The 13,493-nt window shown below is 35.6% G+C and overlaps 1 protein-coding gene across 13 annotated transcripts in view; it reads left to right on the top strand.

Moving 5' to 3' along the window:
• Positions 1–13,493, top strand: part of Fhit (fragile histidine triad diadenosine triphosphatase) — a 1,320,449-nt gene that overhangs the window by 184,606 nt on the left and 1,122,350 nt on the right. Inside the window, exon 3 of one of the 13 annotated variants that reach the window (XM_070018844.1) lies at positions 13,238–13,364. The exons of the other annotated variants lie outside the window; for them this stretch is intronic. The gene's annotated coding sequence lies outside the window, so the exon portion shown is untranslated. The remainder of the gene's footprint in view (positions 1–13,237; positions 13,365–13,493) is intronic. 13 annotated transcript variants of the gene reach the window in all.

Here is a 13,493-nt window from a genome sequence, read left to right as displayed (position 1 = left end):
GACTAAACTTCCTACCTTGGTTCTGGCTACATTTTCATATATCTAACACTTTGGAGATATTGCCCATGAAGAACAAAATTATCCAGGGTGACATTTTGGTCACTGACATAAGTAAGGGTACTTCTGGGGCCTTTAATCTACTGCAGCAACAATTACATTTGACCACAGTTGGTGAAACGTTTCCCCTTTTATATTCGGCTTATGAAATCATTTAATAGCTCTGTCCTGCAGGCCATAATATATAAGTCCTGTGTGGTTTAGGCTAATAAATCCTTATTCCTGCCTTGATCTTCAGATATCTATCAGGTCATTATACCCTGAAAGAAATATTTTCAGATTTTTGTACCTAAGAATGTGTTTTCTGTTGTCCTACTTAAGCTGGCCAAGTTATATAGAGATAGAAACAGATGATGTTAAGCTAAGTGAACCCCAAGATAAGGACACAAATGGCTTTTTCTTTCTCGCTATTGTTTCTAACACATTTATAAGGTGATTTTTTTTGTTTCTTTGTATGTCCCTCCCCCACAGTATAACCCCTATTTTCACTATATTTGATGTTGGTATAATTTGGGGAGGGGAAGGGAAAAAAACAAATTGTTTAAATAGGGATACTGGTGGACCCATTGCAACAATGAGATGTACAAGATGCTATGTCAAAAACCGGACTTTACAATTTTGGTAGCGGGGAGGTGGGGAGTTGTATTCATTAGCTTGCTCATGTAATTGTAACCCTTCTGTACGGTATTTTCACAATAAAAATGTTATTAAAAAAAAAAAAAAAGAAACAGAATGTCTGAAGCTGGGTGCCAGTGGGCCATGCCTGTAATCCTAGCCACTCAGGAGGCTATGATCTCAGGATAATAGTTGGAAGCCAGCCTGGGCAGGAAAGTCTGGAGACTCTTATCTCCAAATAACCACCAGAAAACAACAGTGGCCCTGTGGCTCAAAATGCTAGAGTGCTAGCCTTGAATGAAAAAGCTCAGGGATATTATATGCTGATTACTAGAATATATAAACAAACTAGAAGGTATTTGTAACATTCTAATCTTTAGAGTTTTTATAAACATGTCTTGACAATTGTGGCATTTGGTAAGGTTAAGGCACAAAGAAGAAAAGCTAGCTTTTGAACCTTAGTTAAGTTGCTCTGTAAAGATGTGTCCTAAGAAACTCTAGTATTTCTCAACACGATCAATGTGTATTTTACTTTATTTCATTTTATATGTTAATAGTAACGATTGAATTTCATTTTGAAGATAAAAACGTAAATTTGTTCTCTTCAAATATTTTAATACATTAATTTAAATTGCAGTTGTTACTATATATATCCAACTGGCATTGTTGGAATATTCCATCTTTATACTGGTGAAAATCAGCTTCTTGATGATGTTTTCTTTATTCATAATTTATTCCACAAATATAAGCATAAGCCTATAATTACATATATTGTTTTTCTTGAAAAGAAAAAATCTAAATAGCAGCTCTTCTTTTAAGAATTAAAACCCAGCCTTAGCAGAGAATTTAGAGCTTAAGAGAATTGTTAGTTTAGTCTCTTTGAAGACCTAATCCTATCTATTTTCTAGTGTCTGATGAGAGAAAGTACAGTTGTCTCTCAGGGTCCATGGGGAATTGGTTCTAGGACCTCTGCAGATACCCAAATCCACAGAGGCTTAAGTATCTTATGTAAATTAGTGTGTTAGCATGTAACCTGTGTACATATTTCAGTATATTTTATCTCTAGATTATTTCTAATACCAAATAATGTAAATGGGGTGCAAACAGTTTTTATAGTGAACTGTTAAGAGAATAATGACAAAAAAAAGTTCTGTATAAAATGCAATTTTTTTCTTTTTTTGGGGGGGGGGTCCGGTCATGGGGCCTGAACTCTGGGCCTGGGCACTGTCCCTCAGCTCTTCAGCTCAAGGCTAGCGCTCCACCACTTGAGCCACAGCACCACTTCCAGCTTTTTTCTTTTTGCTTATGTGGTGCTGAGAAATCGAACCCAGGGCCTCAGGCATGCAAGGCAAGCGCTCTACCACTGAGCCAACTTCCCAGCCCCTAAAATGCAATTTTTTTCTGACTGATATTTCATCACATATTTATTTGGTTGAACCTGTGGAGGTCTCACTCTGCAGGTTACCTCTTTCTTAATAAATTAGATTATATTTTAAGGAAAACACTTGAAATTTCTTTTTTTTAATTTAAATTTTTATTTTTATTGTGAAAATACTGTACAGAGGGGTTACAATTACATGGGCAAGATAATGAGTATATTTCTTATCAAGCATCGAAGCCTCCTCCTTTGTTTCCCCTTCCCATCCTCCCCCCTTCACCTCCCCCTCCACCAAAGTTGTAAAGTTCATTTTTCCACATAACAACTTGTACATCTCATTCCTGCAATGGATCCACCTGTATCCCTATTTAAACGATTAGTTTTTTCCCTTCCACTCCACAAATTATACCAACCTCAAATACAGTGAGAGCAGGGGTTGTACCATGGGGGAGGGACATACAAAGCAACAAAAAATAATCTTATAAATGTGCTAGAAACATTTGAATACATATCTTAGGGTTCATTTCCCTAACATCAACTTATCTGACCTTTTCTGCTTGTCTCAGACATATACTAGTTATTGCAAATAAGGGAAACCATGGGACCTAAGTAACACTTGAATTTTCTATAAAATATATTTATAATTAAAATGAAAAAGTTGGTTCTTAGTCAGGCCTGGTGACACATACCAATCCCCTTTCTAATAAATAAATAAGCTGGCTTTAACTGTGATCCTCAGATCTCAGTCTCCTGAGTAGTTAGGACTAAAGATATGAGCCACTTTCATGAACCATTGATATCTGGCTGGCAGAGTATTTTTAAGACTCATTGTATGTAAATCATTTTTCAAAGATGCTCATAGGTGACCAGTGTATCGTACTTATCATGTAATAGACTCTTCTATTTGTATCAAAATTTCAGTTTTTACACAACATTGCATAATATTTCTTTATTTTCCAAATTGTATTGGCTTCATAATACTGTGCAGTGAAAACTATATGAATAAATGAAGATGTTATTATTATTATTATTATTATTATTATTTTAGTTCCTGGAGACTAGGTTGTCTGACTTGAATAGAACAAGAAATGACAGCTTTACTCAAGAGTTCTGGACAGAAACGCAAGAGAGGTTCGTGGAAGGTGCCTTCTAGGAGTGCTTAAAGCTACCGAGGAAAGAACCTTCTTTTGTATTAAAACACCTAGCTATCAAGGGAGCTTAGTGTGTTAGATAGCATCACACTACACAGCATGAGTTTGAAAGAACATATAAATTACTAAAATTTTAGAATCTCAGATTGTGCTTAAACCAGTAGTTTATAGTCATAGTATATAGTCATCTATTAAAACTCCTAGTCAATATGTTGAAGAGACTCATACTATATTTACTATTGATTTATCCTCAAAATGTATTATTTCTTATTCTTTGTTCCCGCCCCCTCAATCCTACTTCTCGCATGTCCCTACTAGCCACAAAGTAGAATGCTATTATCTTATATGTGGAGCTTGCCAAATAGTAGGTTCAACTAAGAATGTTCCTTATAATTACTATCAACTGTTTAATCTCTAAAACATTTCATAATATAGGGTGGAAGATAAATAATACATGTATATCATGATAAAGTTGTATCATAGCTGATAAACCAGACATTACAGATTTAAAAATAAGCATACTGTAAGGTCTGCCTCAGCCATGTAGGCCCTGGCGCAGGTACTGGGTGGAGACTTATGCTAGAGGTGGGCCAAGACCTACATGGCCCAGGGAAGACCTTACACATACATGTCTTGTTTTTGTTAAATTTGTACAACTCTATATAGGTATCTTTCATAATTCAATATATGTATACAATGTTCTAATCAAATCAAGGTAAGTATAGCATACCTTGAAGCATTAATTGATGTTATATGTTGGGAATATATTATATTGAAATATATTGAAATATATTATAGTTCGTCTTGCTCAATAACTACCCTACTGTACTAAAGGGACTCTTTTCCCCTGTGTTTTGGTTCTAAACACAGTGCTATTATGTTTTTGTTCTGTCTTTCTGTCTTTCATCTTCTGTTCTTGCCCTGTCTTAGTGACCATTTTTCCATTTGTCCTTAGACAAATGACTGAGACCATGTGGTATTTGTCTTTCTGGGTCTGATTTGTTTGACTTAATGTATTGACTGTCTATATTGTTGCAGATGACAGGGTTTCATTCCTTTTATTGCTGGAAAAATCCATTGATCCAGTGGAGGGACTCTGGCTGATTCCATATTTTGGCTATTGCTTTTAATGTGATTTAGCATGTAACAAAAGTGCAAGTATCTTTTTGGTATAATGACCTCATTTCCTACTTTGGATATATGCTTAGTAGTGCACATGCTGAATCACGTGATAATTCTATTTTCACTTTTTTGGGGGTGTTTTCAACACTGGTTTTTTTTTTTGTAAGTACTGTCACTAATACCCACAGTATATGAGTTCCATTTTCTCTGAATCCCCATCAGTACTTGTTTATTACCTTTTTAATTACAGCCATTCTAACTGGAGTGAGATATTATCTCATTGGGGTTTTGATATGCATTTTTCTGATTAGTGAACTTGAGCTTTTTTTTTTTGTTCGCATGCATTTGTTTGGTATGCGTATGTCTTCTTTAAAAAGTGTCCATTTACTCATTCAGTCCATCTTTAAACTGGATTGTTTGCTTTCTTAGAGTTCAGCCTTGAGCTCCTTTATATATTCTGGATGCCAAATCCTTATCAGATGTGTCATTGGAAATATTTCTCCCATTGTGTAGGTTATGTCTTAATCCTGTGTCTTAATTTGTTTTTTAGTATACATCTCTTGTAAGGAATATTCCTTCTGAAGACCAGGCAGCCTAATGTTACTATTACGTAAAAACAGGAAAATTAAACTTCCCTTTAGAAATTGTCATTTAATTTAATTGTTCATGCTTTATTTATTCCATTATTGTGAGGATGACTGCTAGTCTGTCTAATTTAGAATCTCAGTGCAGTTCTGTCTGGTTTATTATCTTTAAGATTTATCAGTTCTGTCACCAAGATGAACCCAGTGTGTTTTACTGATGATAGACATGTTGACAGGGAGAGAAGATCTGGGAACAGTGGGAATAGTTTGCAGGAGAAGTTTAAATGAGAAAGTACATTTATCCCATGCATGAGAGAAATGCAAAACAAGAATTACATATAGGCAATGATTAAATTAGGAAAAGTATGATTTTTACTAGCAAAGAGAAGACTATTGGAAAGATTCTATTTTACCTAATCTCAGGAGCCTTAAAAATCTTAGCTTTGATCTTGCTTTGCTAGAATAGTGTATCATGTTGATGGACTAGTTAGCTTGTTCCTTATTGGTTCCTGGCTGCCCAATAATCTCTTAGGCATATTAGGAAAGGTTTTTTTTTTTTTTTTTTTTTTTTTTTTTTTTTTTTTTGTGGTCCGGTCGTGGGGCCCAAACTCTGGGCCTGGGCGCTGTCCCTCAGCTCTTCAGCTCAAGGCTAGCGCTCTACCACTTGAGCCACAGCGTCACTTCTGGCTTTTTTTCTTTTTGCTTATGTGGTGCTGGGGAATCGAACCCAGGGCCTCATGCATGCAAGGCAAGTGCTCTACCACTGAGCCACCTTTCCAGCCCAGGAAAGGTTTGTTTTATACTCAAATTTAATTTCAGGTTATACCTAGGAAAACTAGAACTGAATAACTATTTGGAGGAATTAAAACTTGAGCCTTTATTCTTCTTTAAGAAAAATGAAATGGTAATATACCAGGTGCTTAAAATTCAAACAGGTATTAGTTCAAAAGAGTCTAGTATTTTTCTTCTTCTTTTTTTCTAAATTGGAAAAAATACACTCTTTAAAGACATTTCCTTAATTACGCAACCCAGGGCTGTATTGATTATGGCATCTTCCACAGTCAGACTGCTGTTTTTTAAGTCCTGGTACCATCTGTTAGTACATGGGTGAGACTCAGGGAAAATTTCTTATTTGACATTCAGTTCTATTGTTTGTATAGTATAGATAAGAAACGTATTTATTTAAAAAGACCACCCTGAAGATTAAATTAAATAATGCATACATACTGTTTGATACTTTCTAAGTGTCCCATATATAATTGCTGTTATTTTTATCTCTGCTATCAGTTTGTCTTAGAACTCAAAAAGTAATATGGAATTCTAGCATAGCTGCTCTTATTGACTTCTGTCACCTCTTCTTTTTCCTTTTTGGATAAATGGTCTAATTCTGAATTTTTTTTTTGGCTTCCATGTTTCCTAATATTTTGTGGCAATTATACTTTTAGCCACATCTGAGTGAAGCAGGCATGCCCTTTTCATATCAGCTGATCATTTCTGTTATTCTGAGCAATGCTATTCAATGTCTGTATAGAAGATAATGCCCCTTTATTTTGTCAAATTATTTGCAATGTTATTTTAACAAATCATGCATATCTCCACTTTTATAGTTCCTAGACATTTATGGAATATATTAGACACCAAAGTGAAAGAACTGAATACATTTGAGAATCTGTCTTCAGAGTTCATTATGAGCTGAGCTAAGTTTCTGGTCATGGGAATGCAAGTTGTGTAGATAAATGCACATGCTTCATATAAATTGAAAAGAAAAAAAACTCTCTTGGGAAATAAGGCTTTTTTGGTTCAAAACTTACTCTTCATATTTCTTGAATGTGTCCAGAAGTTCCCTTAAGAATCTCCATAACTGTTATCAGCTCATCTTCTAATTAAACTTGTCCTTAGAGCACTAGTATTCAAACTAATTAAAGTACTCACACATACATAGTTGTCAACTCATTTTATTTTCCATTTTTCTCACCACTTCTGCTGTAGTAGAATGGATTTGTGATATTTTGCTCTTATATGTATACATACAGGTCAGTTTTTATGGAATATACTAGGTGTCTCCACTGTACAGTTGTGATTTCTGTCTGTTGCCATCCATGTATGGGTATTTGGAAGAACTCATGTTTCTATATTGCCTATGTGTCATAGGAATTTGCTTTTACTTTGGCACGCAAACATACATTATTCACACATAGAACATTCCTCTGGGGAGTCATGTCTGTACTTTGTGCTCCCTGTGAAAACCCAGGTGCTTGTGTCCTTAGGAATTGAGCTATACAGCTGAGCATTCTTGCATATAAATCAGATTCCTTCTGGAAAGAAAGGTCCAGTAGAAGCCAGGTCTGGCTTCCCTATACCTGGATAGCTGTAGGCTGTTATCCATAAATGACCCATTATCAGTAACTTTTAAGAAGCTAAGCAACACAAATTTATTTTTGCCATAGTAGCTGCTAAGAGATAGGTTCCCAAATCCCCTCTATGTATTTTAAATAATGTGTATGCTGAACTCATCATTTCTTTGTCCTACTTGGTTTCTTTGTTCTACTCCCTTATTTTACTGTTTTGCACTAATTGGTATTTACTATTGTTGTTTCCTGTCTTCCACCTTAGGGAGAAACTCTTTATTACTTTAAAAAAATCCGTGTTCCATTAATCACCTGATTTCCATGAATCACTTATCACCTATGCTTCTTCTCCCTCTGGCTTTATTCTACGTACCTCCTCCCTTCCTTAAATTGTAGTTAATGTGTTGAGAGACTCTGCTTAAGAAATCAAGTGGCTCATGAGTTTTGGAGACTTTCTTAAATGTATTTACAACTTTTATGAGAGCATATCCTCTTTGGACTGCTTCCTTCTGCTTTGGAAGAGTCCTGTACACATGACACAGATGTTCACAGACGCCTGTGAGAATAGACAAGTGAAGGAGAAATCTCAACATAATTATGTCTTTGAATACTAGAGCAAATAGTCATCAACATTTATTAGACTGAAAAAAATTTAAAGGAAAGAAAAAGAGTCCCTTTAGAAATCTATATCATTCTTCTGTACTTTGCTGTGTAACAGTCCTCAGAAAGTTATATAGCTTTTTTGTTTTGTTTTATTTTTCCCCTCTCATTTTCCTTGACCCTCAAATAAATAAGCTAACATTTTTTGAAGTTGTTACTATACTAAATTCAAACAAACAGTCCTGAAATTACTACGTTCCTTGAAATAGGGAGAGGAACAAATAGGGATGGCAGAGAAAGGGAAGGAGAGAGAGGGAGAGAGAGAGAGGGAGAGAGAGACAGAGAGAGGAGACAGAGAGACAGAGACAGAGAGACAGAGACAGAGAGAGAGGGGGGAGGGAGGGAGAGACAGAGAGACAGACAGAGACAGAGACAGAGACAGAGAGAGAGAGAGGGAGGGAGGGAGGGAGGGAAGGAAGGAAGGAGGGAGGGAGATACTGAATCACATCCATCCTTCATGTCCTTTTCATCTTATTTCTTAATCAGGAGTACAGCCATTGCTTTGTGCCTGACTGAATGCACAAAATTACTAATCTGAACTTAAGTTCAGAGTGCTGGTTTGCTTTAAAGCAAACAAACAGAAAGTCATAGTGACATTCCTGAAGGCATGCCTCCAAGTTCTTAATATAATTACTTCTTGGTTCCTGAAATGTAATTAATTGGATAAAAAGAGATCAAGCGGAATCCAAAAGAATATAGAAGACTTTCTAAATGGGAGTGACTCTTCTTCCAAGCCATGACAAGAACTCAGAAGATGCAGGGACAGACATTTCTTTCAGCTTATCATTACATTTAGAAAACCTCTTGAAGGCATGAACTTTTGAAAGTTACATAGAGGAAAACTTAATTGGGTGGATAAAGTCACATTTTCCCCTCTAGAGTCTGCAGGAAGTTTTCTTAATTTATTTCCCATTTAGACTTTACCCGGATTTGTTGCTTTTAACTGACATCAAGGCCAGGTTATTGAAAAAAAACTTCAAATTTTTGATCAAGCATTTAGTCTGACATGCTTTGTCTATTGTCATTGCTAGATTAAATTTCTTTCCAACAGCTGACCACTAGGTCAGTCCCCATTTTATCTGAGAGCTCATTTGATTCAGAAAAAGCAGCTTATCTAGCAACCTTATCTTTTTAGGTCCTCTTTACACATATCCTTTAATATTCTTCAAGATAAGAGAAAAGAGAATCTTTAAATTTTTCTCATATATGTGCTTTTATTTTTTTTAAAAAGCTGGGAGGATCATGAAATCACAAAACCACAGAGCTTCAGATTAATGTGGCTCTTGAACTTCACAGCAGCTAAAGAGATGTTCCTCCTTCTGTCTCCTATTTCACCTCCCAGACACCTATCTCTTCCTCTTCAAGGTAGCAAGAACTAAATAGTGATGCTTGCTCAAAACAAAGGACAGTAGAAAATGGAAATAATTAGATGTCAGTGAGTTTTCTTTCTAGCCATAGCTGAAGAATCATGGAATCTCACTGACAGAAGGGACTTTAAAAATGGTACCTTGTAGGCTGGTGATATTGCTCAGTGATAGAGTGCTTGCCTATTGTAAACAAGGCTCTCACTAGGCACTGGTGTCTCACACCTGTAATCCTAGCTACTCAGGAGGGTGAGGTCTGAGGATCAAAGTTTGAAGCCATCCCCAACAGGAAAGTCTGTGGGCCTCTTATCTCTAGTAAACTACTTGGAAAAAATCGGAAGTGGCACACTGTAGCTCAAGTAATAGAGTGCTAGCCTTGAGCACAAAGAGGTTCTGAGACAGCACCCAGGCCCGAAGTTCAAGCCCTAGGACTGGCAAAATAAATGAATGAATGCATACATAAATTAGATTAAAATAAAATAAATAGACAAGACCCTGGTTTCAATCCTCATCCCTGGGGGTAAGTGCACATTTTCATCTGATTTCTTATTCTAATAATCAGGAATTTAACCATTGCTTTGTGTCTAACTGAATGTATAAAATTACTAATCTGAACCAAGTTGTGTTTCTTGCCTTTTGTTTCCTTCTAAGGAAACATCACAGATTCCTACAGCGGAAGTTCTTAATATTGGTATGGGGGCAGTGCCTGAGTGAGAATCTGGATATTCATACTGGTTTTGACCAAAATGCATCTCTAATTGGCCTGGCTCTTCTCACATAGCCTCTTTGTCTCTTCTGCCCCTCCTCAAATAACTGGTTTAGGTCAACCCTCTCATTTTACAGGTGAGAAGACTGAGGTTCATATAGAGGTTAAGGGGCTGGTAGAGATGATCACAGCTTGAGAAACACCCTCCCACCCTTATTTTTATTAGGAATTTATCTCAGAAATAATACCATGAGAGAAATCAGGCTAGCACTGCTGTTGAGATAAGACTTATACTAAATAATAGGTGTCTTTGTTCTCAAGTGGAAAAGTAATTCATGTTTTTATCCTGTTGTGAATTAGTAATGCAGTTGAGCCATGCTTGGAGAAAACTTGCTGTTTTAAATTACCCACCTCCCTTTCTGATATCCTCATACCATTTTATCCTCTCTTCTTTTTTTTTCTTTCTTCCTTCTTTCCTGGCTTTTTTTTTGTGCTATGCTGAACTTGATAATGTATTTGTGAAGACACTTCAAAAAGGGATTATGCCTGAAAATCTGCTACAGCATCAAAGAACACATTTGTATTTTAGACTTAAAAAGTGAAAAGTCTGTAAATAGAATGTAAGATGAATTTTTATAATCCTAGAACCATATTTCAAAAGCACTAGAGGAGATCATTATTTGAAAAACACCCTATAATGAGTCTTATAGTATAACAAATAATTAGTATCATGTTTGTTTGGGAAATTAATCATATTCATAAGTCAATGATTTAGAGATCTCAGCTTTTCAGAAACTCAGTTTCCAAGGGGGAAAGCAGAGCAAAGGATAAATTAAGACTGGTACCAGGATCACATACCTTTTACTTTGAAAGGCAGACAAAACAAAGCAGAAAGCTCCATTTTTAATTTTTGCTCCCTAAACTTTGAAGAATTTCAAGTGAAAACCTTTAAATCTCAATTTTTTCGTGACAAGTTTAAAGAATTGCAAGGTACATAATTTCTGCTATATGTTAAATCCATTTTAAATTTTAATGGCTAAATAACATTTAAAGTATATATTTTTCAAACACAATATTACAGAGATTCAACTATCACCACTGTCTACTTAAAAATATAAAAAGAAGCCGGGCGCCGGTGGCTCATGCCCGTAATCCTAGCTACTCAGGAGGCTGAGATCTGAGGATCCCGGTTCAAAGCCAGCCCTGGCAGGAAAATCCGTGAGACTTATCTCCAATAAACCACTAGAAAACCGGAAGTGGTGCTGTGGCTCAAGTGGTAGAGCACTCGCTTTGAGCTGAAGAGCGCAGGGACAGCGCCCAGGCCCAGAGTTCAAGCCCCATGACCGACAAAAAAAACGAAAAACATATGTGTGTGTGTGTGTATAGATAGATAGATAGATAGATAGATAGATAGATAGATAGATAGATAGATAGATAGATAGATAGATAACATGGGCATAATAGTGCATACCTTTAATCCTAGTACCTAGGTGGTGGAGGCACAGGATCATGTGTTTGAGATAAACTGAGCTACTTAGTGAGACCTTATTTCAAAAATACAAAAACAAAAATAACCCTCAATATGTGTATATACACTGTCACACACATGTGTGAGTTTAAAGAAAAAAGTAATAACGTGTGTGTGTGTGTGTGTGTGTGTGTGTGTGTGTGTGTGTAGATTTTATATCATTCTATTTTTTGTTTAACTCATAGTTTACTTACTTGTCTCACAGGGTTTTTATCAATGTAATATGCTTAAAAGATTTTATTGTTTGTCATAAAGACTCAGAATATTAAACATTTTTAAATCCCCAACTATATATATGCCTGTGTTTCAAAAGTAATCAGGATTGAATTTTGCTTACTATGATTAAAACCATATATTTAATATTCAATAATATTTAATACAAATAATACTTAATAATCATATTAAATATTTAATAACTATTGTTCAACATAATTATAAAATATACATTTATATATACACTTACTGGGTGCAGCAATTCAAGCCTATAATCCTAGATACTTGGGAGATAGAGTTCAGGGCATCAGACCAGGCAATAAAAGCTTGTGAGATTCCTTCCATCTCAAGCAATGGCTGCATGTGGTTGTATAGCCTGCCAATCTAAGCTACAGGGAAGGTAGGAATAGACATTTTATAGCCCAGTTAACCCCAGCATAAAATGAGAACCGGTCTCAAAAATAACCAGTCCAAAAAGGATCTGGTGACATGGCTAAAGTGGCCTGGCAAGTATGAAGCTTTGAGTTCAAACTCTGTGAAAAAAAGCAATATTTGTTATAACTTTATATATTAAGGAGATGGACAGAAAGATTTCTGAAAAATTGTTTTATCAATAAATATTATTTAATTCAGAAACAAGACAGGATTTTGTGCAATTTCAACATTTTTTTTCTAGATACAAGCATCTTTCTCACACAATAAACAAATGAGATTGGAGAGATTGTCATGTCATTGAACTTTTAGAAACTCCTTTACCTGGCTTATGCCAAAAGTCACATAGTGATTTCTCATCAAATTATTATTTGTGATTCATCTTCTGACAACTCAATTAATTCTTCAATTTTGTTGAAAGGAAAAACTGACCTGAAAAAGATATTGCTATGCTCATTCACTGAAGGCATGCACTCAAAGCTTACCAAAGTTTTATAAATTCTTGTTACTCTTTCTCTTAGAAGCACTATGTTGAGCGTGGTAGAGTCAGAGTTAGGAAAGCATACATATACACTGCTTATATGATTTTTTTAAGCAAGATCCTTTTCCTTTATCATATACTTGAAATATAGTCCATCAAAACCTTGCCACTGGGTTTAGCTCATTGAGCTTATTAAAAATATATACCATATAATCTCTTTTGAAAACTTTGTTAAATCAATCAGCTAATCAGGTAGGAAAGTTGCTAAGGCTTAGTTTCTTTTAGATTGAATTTTTGTATTCAAATAAATTTCCTTTTGGCCCTTCACCATCCTGTCATTTAACTTCTGAGTTTTCAGTCTAAAATAGGTTGCTAGATATGGTGAGAAGGACTAAGATGAGTTTGCTGCTGGGAGAAATAAGGTAACATCTCAGTCGGCGTTTCTTATTGATTCCCTTTTTGCTTTGCTCTCATGGGACTTTTTCTTAGGAGCAATGTATTCTTTGACAATGGCTTACAGATGAAAAGGCAAGCTCTTTAAACAGATTGTCATCCTCATGACTCATCCACTGCAGGTGCATTCTCTGATCAATTTTAGGAAGGAAGTTGAGGACCTGAAAATTGATTCTCTTAAAAATATCTGGTTCTGTGAATTCTGGTTGGAAGATTGCTATGAAGTCTACAAAAGTGGAAGAATGAAAGACTTTACAGTCAGGATAAAGCCTGTGAGTCATGATTAGTTTTAACTTCTTCCTATGTTCTGAAGATTTTAATTGATATTCATAATGGTGGTTCAGCTTCACCATGAAATCCCAAGGACTGGTTTCTCCCTAAAATAGCATTTTATGTCAACT

This window comes from Dipodomys merriami, unplaced genomic scaffold (assembly GCF_024711535.1).
Source record: "Dipodomys merriami isolate MVZ:Mamm:240054 unplaced genomic scaffold, mDipMer1.0.p SCAF_13, whole genome shotgun sequence".
NCBI lineage: Eukaryota > Metazoa > Chordata > Mammalia > Rodentia > Heteromyidae > Dipodomys > Dipodomys merriami.
This window is presented reverse-complemented; position numbering and strand designations above follow the sequence as displayed.